At 43.7% G+C, this 13408-nt stretch overlaps 1 protein-coding gene across 2 annotated transcripts in view; it reads left to right on the forward strand.

Annotated features, from left to right (window-relative positions):
* The first annotated feature begins 9226 nt into the window (after positions 1-9226).
* LOC137384088 (troponin T, cardiac muscle-like) overlaps positions 9227-13408 on the forward strand; it is a 44175-nt gene continuing 39993 nt past the window's right edge. The window contains exons 1-2 of one of the 2 annotated variants that reach the window (XM_068057686.1): positions 9227-9246; positions 10538-10564. The gene's annotated coding sequence lies outside the window, so the exon portion shown is untranslated. The remainder of the gene's footprint in view (positions 9247-10537; positions 10565-13408) is intronic. The other variant, XM_068057685.1, reaches the window with a different exon arrangement.

The raw sequence follows: 13408 nt of genomic DNA on the forward strand, positions 1-13408 counted from the left end.
TGGTTTGTGCCAGCCAATATTAAAATCCAAGTAACCTTTACAAAGTCTGAAATAGGAATTTAAATTATTAGTTGTCTTTCTAAATGTTGTCAACAGTTTTGTCTCCATATTCAGGCACTTACTGAAGTGATTGAATTCCTTTAAGTTTGCCCAAGGGCTGCTAACATGTGAATTCCCAACGTCAGGTGCAATATGCACCATGCGCTATGTAATTGAAGCCCACCCCACAAAATTCTTGTCACCACACTACTGGTCAGGTAGGTTATAGTAGTGGGTACCATCAAAGTAGCATCCAGTTTAAATCACAATCAAAATATCTAATTTTTGTGGGGGCTTTTTAAAATCAGTCTGGTCGGAACTAGAAAGCAGTCCTGGTGGGCATTCATATAAACTATCTGTTATATTGGAGCCAAACTTCCTCCTCAGTTCTATTGATCTTCTGGCAGGATAATGGCAAATCCTGACCCTCACCCCAGGAAACGATAGAGTTGCACCATGTCTCAGGGGATTCCAGAAGCTTTTGACAGGCATTTTAAGGCATGGACGCTCTTCCCATGTCTCAGGGGTGAAGCCAGCGGAGGGCTAATTCCATATACCAGGAATTCCTGCCAGCTTTTCTCACTTACAACCCAATGTATCCAAAGAGGCTGAATAGTTAGATGTAGGCTCCACCGGTGTGGTCTAGGCCAGAGACCACCACCTCCCCCCCAACCCCCCACAAAGAAAGAACTGATTTTATTTTTTATAAATAACAGATTGGAACCCTTACACAGAGTGCAGATGACAACATGGGCCAAGGTCGAAGGACAGGCATTGAAGTTTCCAGCCACATGGAGCAGGTCGGCACTAGAGTTGTACCTGAACTGGGGCGTGCATCTGCCTCTAACACGAGATGCCATCCCACTGACCATGAAAACACCTGTCAGTGTCCTGAGGAATTCATCCCCATTATGTTTGTAGCTTTTTTCAATAAGTGACAAACAAATTGTATTCTACATTATTTCAAGTATTTAGGAAGGCCCAAAAACACACTGGTCCTGAAATTCCTCCTATGGGAATTAGACCAGGAGTATACATATACCCACTTGGAATTTTGTAGAATCTGTATCTTTCTATTTACAGGAGGATCCTTCACTGTTGTGTGTTTTATTTCTGAAGCAATGCAGCTGAGATGCATTCTGATTATTATTTTTCAATCCCAAGAATTTATTTTTGGACATGTCAGACACAGAAGAAGTTGTGGAAGAAGTTGAGTAAGTATAATTTTTATTTGGTACAATACATATTTTTATTCTGTTATCTTTTTCTTTGTCTTTTCATTGCTTAAAGCTTTTTCAATTGAGTGTATTGTTTATGACATTTTCTTGTAAATTTGTTCCAAACCGCTCCTCTCTTGAAGGCACTGACTCCTTGCTCCCAATTCCTCACCCAAGTGGGCATGCTTCATATGTGAGCCTTGACGTTGTGCTTCACCAGCTATGTTAATGTGGAGGACAACACAACAAAGCCTAATCCTACCCTCCCTTAACATCCATACATGCGCAATTTTAATAGGATAGCAACCAGTGGCAGCATTTTTAGAGGCCAATGGGGCAGGAACAAAGGCAGGTGGGCCTATCACTTCATGCTGCTGGTCGGCATGCCCGAAAGGTCAGGTCGGCAGCGGAATGGCTACCTGCCTGCAAAGGGTGGGTAACAATTTGAGGTAATTAAGAGACCTATTAAGGCTCCTCTCCAAAGCAGACTGGAATTTTCCAGTCGGCAGACGAGCCCCACACAGCGCCCAAAATATGGCCAGTTAAACAAGGGGGTGGAGGGGTGGGATGGTTTGGGGGGTTGGGGGGGGGGGGGGCGGGGGACACATGTGCGGTGTGTGGGACATGAGGGGGCCATGTTTCATCCTGCTTAGGGATATACCCTGTACCTATCATGGCCGGGCAGCTGTGGCCTTTTTAAAATTAAATTTGATCACATGGTCTTCAGAGAACGCCTCCATTGCGAGGTGACCTCTCTTTTTCTTTCTCTCTGCAAACATTGGCAGCTCCCATCTTGGACAGTGGGGTTGCCAATCTGTCATCTTTGGAGGGCCTCCTATTGGTACCCCAGCCTCAGAAGCCCACCCCCCTATCCTTAATTGGAAGGTGAGCATGCCCGCTGGCCATTAATTGGCTAATCCAGCCAAAAATTGATGTTGGGTTACTGTTCCTGACAGGACCTGCATTTGACCCTGACAGGGTGCTGATGCAAAATGGAAAGTCCTGACCCAGAGATAGGAAATCTGGTCCAACTTTCTCTCATTAACCCAAAGATACGAAGGCCAATTTTAGTGTCCCAGCTGTAATCATCTATCTCATAAAAGACCAAAGTATCAGGCTAGGACTTTCCTAATTTGTACAGCTCAATTATTCAGTGAGACAACTTGCTGAGCTATTGAGAGATATTTTAAATGATTATTATTTTATTTCAGGGAACAGGAAGGTAAGAAGTTGGATACGAATATGCTACAGTTCCATTTTTTTTAGATGAATACTCCAGTGACCTGTAGTAAATATTTTTTTCCTTGTGTTTTATTTGCCTGTGATTATAGAAGAGGAAGCTGAAGGTATGTAACTTTTCTTCTGAGCATTCACATAGCTGGTGGTTATTTAGTTTTTCTTTTAGTAGTTTTATGAAGATAACTAGAAAGGACGGAGGCCGTTTTACACACCCAGCTCAACTTTCCATCTAAACCAATGATCCTCTATCACAGCATTTAACTGGCTTTTATTTGACTATAGAACCTTTGCTTCTGTACTTAAAAGATCACTCCAGGTGTTTGTTATATTTATGCTGGGTTTAATTTTGATATCCGATTCAACTCTGAGCAATGCAGATATCACAAAGTGTTAAATAACTAACTGGTTTATTTAAAGCACAATAACATTAACTATAAAAGATCTTACAGATTGTGGAACATGTCTTCACAGCAGACAGTGTGTGGCAACAGCCTGTGTTCTGTGAGACTGAGATCCAAAATGGCTCCCGGAACCTTCCAGAAACCTCCCACAGTTCCACTTCTGCTCTCTAGCTCCACGCAGAGGTTTAAGCAATCAAAACTGATCAGTCAAACACTACAGTGTTAATCATTATAAAGTGATTTCTGACATCAGTCCTGTAATTTTTAATCAGATTTTGCCTGTGTGTCCTTGAGTGCATTCTTGATTTAACTTGAAATAGTGCCCAGAATGAATCTTTTCTATTCCACTTCCTATCATATATACCTTGCTAAGGACTCCTTCTGTTAAGGCTGTAGGGTCCAAAAGTCTTTCTAACCTTTCCTCATAACTCAGTCCTTGGGGTTTAGTCTTGTGTTTCTTCTCTACATCACCTCCAAGGTTAGAATAGGGGTCTGAACTGAATGCAGGTGCAGCCTGACCACAACACCACTCAACTTCAGCTTGACTTCCTCTGAGTTCCAATCTATTGGTTTGGCATATAATTCTGAACTGTTTTTGCTTTTGCTGATTACTGCTCTCCAGTGAGTAGATATGGTCTGTATTGAGCCTTCTATCATTCCTACATCACATTAGGCCTCCCATTAACTAAACTGGCCTCAGGAATTAAGTATTTCTCCAATTATTTCTTCCAAAGCGTAACACCTGCCAATTCTCTGTATTAAAGACCACTTGGAAATATTGTCTAGGTCATTTAATAACTCCTTGACTGTTTCATCATATTTTACTGCCCTGCTAATTTATCATTGACAAGTTTGACCTATTTACCTTGTGTTTCAGAATCCAGGTAACGTATATACATCTGTAGGGATCCCAGAATTAATTCTTGGAGTACTTATGTCAGTACCTTTTCCCGGTCTGACACCAACCACTTTCTGAAAGTCAAAATCATTATGTAATGAGGGTTTCCAATGTGCACTTGAATGTCAATTGCTCAAAAAAGGTCAAGGAGGTTAGTCATACACTTGAACAGATTATTTCATAGAGGTAATCTTCAAGGTTGCTTCTATTGAATAAATTATATAGCTAACCAGATTTGTTTTGTCCATCACAAACAGAAAATGCTGGAAATACTCAGCAGGTCAGACAGCATCAGTGGTGAGAAAAACAGAGTTAACGTTTCAGATCTGGGTGACCTTTCATAATGAACCAAAAAGGAATCTATATAAGAAAAATTCTTTGAATCCAAGACATGTCTCAGGCCTGAATCTCCAGGCTGGCCTGCTTGCGCCCTGCAGTAGCTGGTGCGCTTTTGTTCACTGTTGTACCCCAAGTTATGCCACTGATTTGGTGACCTGGTTTGGATGAACAGCCTATCCTGTCCCAACCTAATTTCTGAAGCTTCCACTCATTCATGTCAGACTTAGTGGTCGTACACTGCAGGGCCATGAATTGTCAGCCTTTTAAATTACACAAAAAAGGCATAATTTTAATTGACTCAAACCTATTCACCTACATATAGTTAAAATCAGGCCTGCACTCTCATCTTTTCCAATACCCCCTTATCATAAGCCCCTCCTGAAGTGTTATTTCATTGTACTTGTGTAGCTAACTAAGAGAACCTGGCCAAAACTGGCTGGAACATGGCTCCAGATCTTTCAATACCAGCCCCCATTCCTCTTGTCATCCATATTCAATTTGTCTTTACAACGACCTTGTAAATAGTTCCTAAAGTCTTCAAATTCTTTCAAAGACAAAATGTTATTGGAGCTATTTCCATCATCCCTTTGTAGAACTATCGCCTTAGTTTCCCACCTGTTAATTTTAGAGCTCTCAACTTTTATTATAAATGATTCCATTATTAGATTTTTATAAATTATAGCACAGGATACATTATTACTGTTAAAGATTCTGTTGAATTTAAATTACATAGAAATTAGAACACAGCAACAGGATGTTCTGCTCAATGAGCCTGTGTTGGTGTTTATCCTCCAAACGAGCAGTAATCATAATCCGACTTCGAATCAGAGAAAGTTTAAGGCAAAGAAAGAGGCCACTTGGCCCATCGTGTCTGTGCAGCTGAAAAAAAGTCCACCTATTCTAATCCCACCTTCTAGCATTTGGTTCGTAGCCCTGCAGATTAAGGCACTTGAGGTGCATATCCAGACTCCTTTTGAATGAGTTCAAGGTTTCTGCCTCAACTATCCTTTCAGGCAGTGAGTTCCAGACCCCTACCACCCTCTGGGTGAAAACGTTTTTCCTCATCTTCTCTCTAATTTTTCTACCAATCACTTTAAATCTATGCCCCCTTGTCACTGACCTCTCTGCTAAGGTGAATAGATCCTTCACCTCCACTCTATCCAGGCCCCTTGAAACTTTGTACATTTCAATCAGATCACGGCTGTGTTTGGGTGCAACCCATCTGGCCTGTACAGGTCCCACCTCCCCAGAGCCGGTCCCAATGTCCCAGGAATCTAAAGCGCTCCCTCCTGTACCATCTTTCCAGCCACGCATTCATCCGTCTTATCCTTCTATTTCTAAACTCACTTACGTGTGGCACTAGGAGTAATCTGGAGATTACTACTTTTGAGGTCCTGCTTGCTAATTTCTTACTCAGGTCCCTAAATTCTGACTGCAGGACCACATACTTCTTTCTACCTATGTCGTTGGTTCCGATGTGGACTATAACTGCTGGTTGTTCACCCTTCCCCTCCAGGATGCTCTGCAGCCGTTCAGTGACATCATTGACCCTGGCACCAGGGAGGCAACACGCCATCCTGGATTCACATCTTCGGCCACAGAAACGCCTGTCTGTTCCCCTGATTATTGAATCACCTATCACTATGGCTCTTCCAGTCTTCCCTGTACCCTCACGTGCAGCTGAGCCACCCATGGTGCCACGGACTTAGCTCTGGCTGCACTCCCCAGGTGAAAAATCACTTTTCTCAGTATTCAGAACTGAATACCTGTTGGAGAGTGAGATGCACTCAGGGGTCTCCTGCACTACCCACCTGATTCTTTTTGACTGTGTGGTGGTCACCCATTCTCTCTCTCCCTGCAAACTCTTAAGCTATGGGGTGACCACATCTATAAATGTGCTATCCATGTAGCTCTCATCCTCATGAATGCACAGCAGTGTCACCAGCTGCCGCTCAAGTTCCAAAACCCAGAGCTCAAACTGCTGCAGTTGACAACACTTCCTGCACAAATGGTTCTCCAGGATATGGGAAGTATTCTGGATCTCCCACATAGCACAGGAGGTGCACTCTCGAGGTTAAAGCATCCCTGCCATTCCTTTATTTCTTAGTTGACCCTTTGCTACCGCTAAAACAAACCTTACCAATACTACAAAACCTTAGAATTATTAATTAAACCTTACTAGTACTGAAAAATCCTACTAAAAATCAATACTTGTTAAAATAAACCTTACTCAAAATAATACTCACCAGCTAATCACTTGTTCCTTATTATTAATACTTAATTTTTTACTCTTTATTAGTCTGCCAGTTGTTGAGACACTATAACCCAGCTATTTACAGTCACTCTAACAGTAGTGAACTAACCCAGCTATTTACTGATATTCCCTAACAGCAGTAACTCACCTACCAAAGCTTGCAGCTTTCCTGTGATGTCACTGTTCACTTTGTTTTCAAACTCAGGCGCTCCTGGATTCCTTTCTGCTGCGCTCCCGGAAGGTAAGTTCTGTAGGCTGCAATCCTCGGGCTGTATTTAACTGCTCCCTGCTCCATGTTCCTTCCACAGGTCCACTCCTTTCTGCTGCTCTCCCAGAAGGTAAGTGCTCTAGGCCACGATCCTCGGGCTGTATTTATTGGCTCCCCACTCCGTGTTCTTCCCGCAGGTACGCTCCTCTCTGCTGCTCTCCCGGGGAAGGTAATTGCTGTAGACCACGATCCTCGGGCTGTATTTATCGGCTCCCTGCTTCATGTTCTTCCCACAGGTCCGCTCCTTTCTGCTGCTGTCCTGAAAAGGTAAGTGCTGTAGGTCACAATCCTCGAGCTGTATATATCAGCTCGCCGCTCCGTGTTCTTTCCGGGAGTCCGCTGCTCTCCTGAAAGGTAAGTGCTGTAAGCCACGATCCTCAGGCTGTATTTATCGGCTCCCTGCTTGGTGTTCTTACCGCAGGTCCGCATCTCTCCACTGCTCTCCCGGAAGGTGAGTGCTGTAGGCCACAATCCTCAGGCTGTATTTAGCTTTGTCCCTTGTTATCATATCCCTTCCTCTCCTTTTTTTTGTTTTTAACCTATTCTTGAAAGTCTGCTTCAATCACTAACTTTGACAATGCATTCCACAGCTTCATAATTCTCTAGTAGAATAATTCCTTTTGCTCTCAGTCCCAAATTTCTCACATTTCAGCTGGTATCTATGATTTCTTCAATTACTGGAAATGAAAATCGGCACAGTGGGGAGTTATAATAGATTTTTTTTTTTTTATTTCCAAAATATACTTTATTCATAAACATCTGTAAAAATTACATTGCCAAACAGTTTCCAAACAGCACCAAAAAATACAAACATTGATAGGGAGATCAGTTTCCTTCAATACTGTCATGAGTTTCTTCCCAACCCTTCCGTTTCACAATTGTCATGTCAATTACAGTTTTACATTTACAGCAATTGAGAATATTAACGATACAGTTCGAGGGGCTTCCCATGGATCCAGCCCCTCAGTCCAGCTTGGTGGGGGAACCTTACACTGTGGTCTTTCCCCATTGAGCCTTTGCTGCGGCTGCCCCAAGCTTTAGTGCGTCCCTCAGCACGTAGTCCTGGACCTTGGAATGTGCCAGTCGGCAACATTCGGTGGTGGACAACTCTTTGCGCTGGAAGACCAGCAAGTTTCGGGCAGACAAAAGGGCGTCTTTCACCGAATTGATAGTCCTCCAGCAGCAGTTGATGTTTGTCTCAGTGTGCGTCCCTGGGAACAGCCCGTAGAGCACAGACTCCTGTGTTACAGAGCTGCTTGGGATGAACCTTGACAAAAACCACTGCATCTCTTTCCACACCTGCTTTGCAAAGGCACATTCCAGGAGGAGGTGGGCGACCGTCTCTTCCCCACCACAGCCAACGCGGGGGCACTGTGCGGAGGGGGCGAGACTTCGGGCGTGCATGAAGGATCTGACGGGGAGGGCCCTTCTCACCACCAGCCAAGCTACGTCTTGGTGCTTGTTTGAAAGTTCTGGTGATGAGGCATTCCGCCAAATGACTTTGACGGTCTGCTCGGGGAACCATCCGACAGGATCCACCGTTTCCTTTTCCCGTCGGGCCTTGAGGACATTCCGTGCAGACCACTGCCTGATGGACCGGTGGTCAAAGGTGTTTTCCCGCAGAAACTGTTCCACGAAGGATAGGTGGTACGGCACCGCCCAACTGCATGGAGCGTTCCGCGGCAATGTGACCAGGCCCATCCTTCGCAACACCGGGGACAGATAGAACCTCAGCACGTAGTGACACTTGGAGTTTAATAGATGGCTGAACCCCTGCCATCAGTTTACTGCCTGGTGATGAAAGTTAACATCTATCCCTCTGTTTCTATCTACTCTGTCCCAGCACTTCATAGGTGTTAAGTACTTCTTTTATATTGCCGTGTAATCTCCTCTGTTCCAATGGGAACAGCCAATTTGTAAATTTGTTCTGCTTAGTCTTTTTATTAACCATTATGGTGTTGTTCCTTCTAATAATACCAAAAGCCCATTAATATTAATTTAGCAATTGGTGAAAATAAAGTGTTACTTTAATTGGAGCTGGTGTCAGGGAAGAGAGCCGGGTGACCTGGAGCAGTTTCAATCTAAACTATAGTTCCAGCACTAAAACTTCTGGGGCAGATATTTCACCCTATAGATTATATAGTTGAGATTGGCTCTCACTATTATATGCTAAATCACTTGCTTAAAGATTTCTAAGGTATCTATTGATTTTATAGACTAGCCAGATCTCCAATAATAGTTTATTTTATAGGGGGTGAGAGAGAATAATACTTTATTTTGGTTTGCACCATTTACATTTTGCCTAAACTGAATAATGCAGGTACTGAAAACTCATGGAGAAAGATTGCATTTTTAAATGTCTTGGTGAAAGGATTAATGTAAAAAATGTGCTGCAGGATCATTTTTATGTTAATGGCTTAAGCTTGTTTTCTTTACTGCATAATGTTTTACTTCTAGTGTTGTGTGAATGTACATGTATTTTTTGTTTATAATCCTGTTTTAACCTTGTTACTTTACAATATTGACTGATACAAATTTTTAATTTATAAACTACCCCCCACCCCCCGCAGAAGAGGAACATGAAGAAAATGGTAAAGAGATTTTTAACTCATTGCATTTGCATGCCAAACAACAAATTTGTTAATGCTCATAGGCTGGAATTTTATGTACCCAGCACCTGGGAGCGAGCTGACAGGCGGGAGGGTGGGGGTGTAAAATCGGGTAGGATGGTGGTGACTGCCATGCCCATCGTCTACCCACCTCTGCTAGTATTTTACTAGCAGTGGGGTAGGTGTTGGGTGCCGTTCCTGCCCAGAGGTCAATTGAGGCCCTTAAGTGGCTAATTAAGTGGTATACCCTGACAACCTGACTGCATCTTGTGCCCCATGAATGCCCCCCTGCCCCCCCACCCCGGGACCTGCCTGACTGGCCTTGGTGAACCTGCACTCCAAGCCTCGATTGCTGGTTGTGTCCAGGGCCAGGTACAGTCACAGCAGTGACCACCACTCCCAGTGGTGCTAATGCGACTGAGAGAGCTGACAACCCTCTGATTGGCTGCCAGCTCGTGGAGACAGGACATCCTTTCTTGCAAGGGGCCATGACATCAGACAACTGAGCTGTGCTGTGCAGAATTGTGTCATGGTTTCCAGGGCCCGCAGAGGCGGGTTCACCCTCAACTTTCCTGATAGTGTGTGAAGCCATGCTTCTGTATTTAAATCATGGCCATAGTTTTTTTTCGATATCCAGTTGAGTAGTGTCCCCATCTATATTAATGTTGTTTAGACTTCCCATCCACTGCGTTATCTGAGCTGGTTAACCAGTGACTAACTGAACTTGATCCTGCTCTGAAGGAGCTAGCCTTAGCATGGTAGTGCATGTGATGATTAATTTTGTGAGGCAAGTAATTGCACTCTCCAGTTATATAAAAGCTCCAGTATCACTTAGTCTGGCTATAGTGAACACACGGTGTTAAGAAATGAAGCTCTTAGATTTTATATATATGGGGAGTGCTGCAATTGGCCTAAGAACTTTTGATTAGGAAGGGAACATATGGCCAGGTTTCTCCATTCCTGTGTGGGTGTGGAGGTCACTTCATCCTCTTCATGAATGATTTGCCTGCTAATATCTCTGTGTAGACTGACGGGTGAAGAATTGTCACTTAGACACCAATACAACAGTCTTTTAGTTCAACAATGACAAATTCCCTTTTGTTGTTGGGTATTTTACCAATAAGAAATGGGGAACAAATATTAATTACATAATAGTAAAATTCACCATCCAAAAAACCTACAATAATTCTAAGTTTTATTACAGAATCTTACTCCATGGCTTGTAAAGCACTAACCATTGCATTTTGTTTTGTTTTAATACTCAATGTCGTAGAAGAGGAAGAGGTAGAACAGGAACAAGGTAAATCATTTCATTTTCAAATATATGCTTCTTATTGTTGCTTTAATTTGTATCTGATCTTCTCTGTTAAGTGAAGCTAGAGAATAAAATAGTTGTCCAGTTATAACATCGATGTCTAAAGACACATTTACTTACAAACACTTGACTGGGTGTCGCATTATGATCGACAACTTTGTCTTGCAATCCAGGAAAGAAAAGTATGCAATCTGTCTTGTTCCAGTGGAGGGGTTTGCTGATGGAACCATTGCTAATTTCACTTGAATGCTATTTTTGCCACGTCTACTGTGAAACCCAGATCCTCAGGGGGTGGTTGAAGGTCACGGGGATGCAATTAGAACTGTGGTTTTGCCTAGCAATCAAAAGAGCATTTTAAAAAATTAAAATGGGAGGCCTAAAGTGGAAGGAGTACATCACGTTGAAAGTAGTACCCTTCCCTCTGGTAATGTTGTCTTTTTGCTTAAAAACAAAATAACCCATTCATGTGAGTTAAGGTGTGTGTAGCTTATCATCTCACTTTTATTAGGTTGCAAATGTTGCAGATTTTTTATTCATTTGTGGGACGTGTGCATCGCTGGCAAGGCCAGCGTTTATTGCCCACCCCCAATTGCCATTGAGAAGGTGGTGGTGAGTCACCTTCTTGAACTGCTGCTGTCCATGTAGTGTAGGTACACCAACAGTGCTGTTAGGGAAGGAATTCCAGGATTTTGACCCAGCGACAGTGAAGGAATGGCGATATAGTTCCAAGCCAGGATGGTGTGTGACTTGGAGGGGATCTTGCAGGTGGTGGTATTCCCATGTAACTACTGCCTTTGTGCTTCTATGTGGTACAAGTCATGGGATTGGAAGGTGTTGTCAAAGGACCCTTGGCAAGTTGCTGCAGTGTATCTTGTAGATGATACACAGTGCTGCCACTGTGTGCCAGCGGTGGAGGAAGTGAATGCTTAAGGTGGTGGATGGGGTGCTGATCAAATGGGCTGCTTTATCCTGGATGGTGTCGAGGTTTTTGTGTGTTGTTGGAGCTGCACTCATTCAAGGAAGTGGGGAGTATTCCATCACACTCCTGACTTGAGCCTTGTAGATGGTGGATAGACTTTGGGGAGTCAGGAGGTGAGTTACTCACCACAGAATTCCTAGCCTGTCATGCTCTTGTAGCCACAGTATTTAAATGGCTGGTCCAGTTAAGTTTCTGGTCAATGGTAAACCCCAGAAAGTTGATGGTGGGGGTTTCAGTGATGATAATGTCATTGAATGTCAAGAGTGATGGTTAGATTCTCTCCTATTGGAGATGGTCATTGCCTGGCACTTGTGTGGCACAGATATTACTTCCCACTTTCAGCCTGAATATGTTCATGTCTTGCTGCATGAAGGCACAGACAGCTGCAGTAACTGAGGAGTTATGAATGGTATTGAACACTGTGCAATCATCAGTGAACATTCCCACTTCTGACCTTATGATGGAGCAAAAGGTCACTGATGAAGCAGCTGAAGATGGTTGGGCCTAGGATGCTACCCTGAGGAACTCCTACAGCGATGTCCTTGGTCTAAGATTAGTTTTAGTTTTAGATATACAGCACTGAAACAGGCCCTTCGGCCCACCGTGTCTGTGCCGACCATCAACCACCCATATATACTAATCCTACACTAATCCCATATTCCTACCACATCCCCACCTGTCCCTATGTTTTCCCTACCACCTACCTATACTAGGGGCAATTTATAATGGCCAATTTACCTACCAACCTGCAAGTCTTTTGGCTTGTGGGAGGAAACCGGAGCACCCGGAGAAAACCCACGCAGACACAGGGAGAACTTGCAAACTCCACACAGGCAGTACCCAGAATTGAACCCAGGTCGCTGGAGCTGTGAGGCTGCAGTGCTAACCACTGCACCACTGTGCAGATGATTGACCTCCAACAACCATCTTCCTTTGTGCTAGATATGACTCTAACTAGTGGACAGTTTTCATCCTGATTCCCACTGACTTCAATTTTACGAGGGCTCCTTGATGCCATACTCACTCAAATGCTGCCTTGATTCAAGGGCAGTCACTCTGCCCTTGGTATAACGCAGGGATTGATGCTGGGACACTTGCTGTTTGTCGTGTACATTAATGATTTAGACATGAATATAGGAGGTATGATCAGTAAGTTCGCAGATGACACGAAAATTGGTGGTGTCATAAATGGTGAGGAGGAAAACCTTAGATTACAGAACGATACAGATGAGCTGGTATGATGGGTGGAGCAGTGGCAAATGGAATTTAATCCTGAGAAATGTGAGGTGCTGCATTTTGGGAGGACTAACAAGGCAAGGGAATATACAATGGATGGTAGGACGCCAGGAAGTACAGAGGGTCAGGGTGACCTTGGTATGCTTGTCCATAGATCACTGAAGGCAGCAGCACAGGAAGATAAGGTGGTTAGGAAGGCATATGGGATACTTGCCTTTATTAGCCGAGAGCAGGGAGGTTATGATGGAGCTGTATAAAATGCTAGTTCCACAGCTGGAGTACTGTGTACAGTTATGGTCACCACAATATAGGAAGGATGTGATTGCACTGGAGAGGGTGCAGCGGAGATTCACCAGGATGTTGCCTGAGCTGGAGCATTTCAGCTATGAAGAGAGACTGGATAGGCTAGGGTTGTTTTCCTTAGTGCAGAGAAGGCTGAGGGGGACTTGATTGAGGTATACAAAATTATGAGGGGTATTGATAGGATAGATAGGAAGAAACTTTTTCCCTTAGCAGAGGTGTCAATAACCAGGGGGCATGGATTTAAGGTAAGGGGCAAGAGGTTTAGTGGGGATTTGAGGAAAAAACTTTCACCCAGAGAGTGGTTGGAATCT

This window comes from Heterodontus francisci, chromosome 25 (genome assembly GCF_036365525.1).
Source record: "Heterodontus francisci isolate sHetFra1 chromosome 25, sHetFra1.hap1, whole genome shotgun sequence".
NCBI lineage: Eukaryota > Metazoa > Chordata > Chondrichthyes > Heterodontiformes > Heterodontidae > Heterodontus > Heterodontus francisci.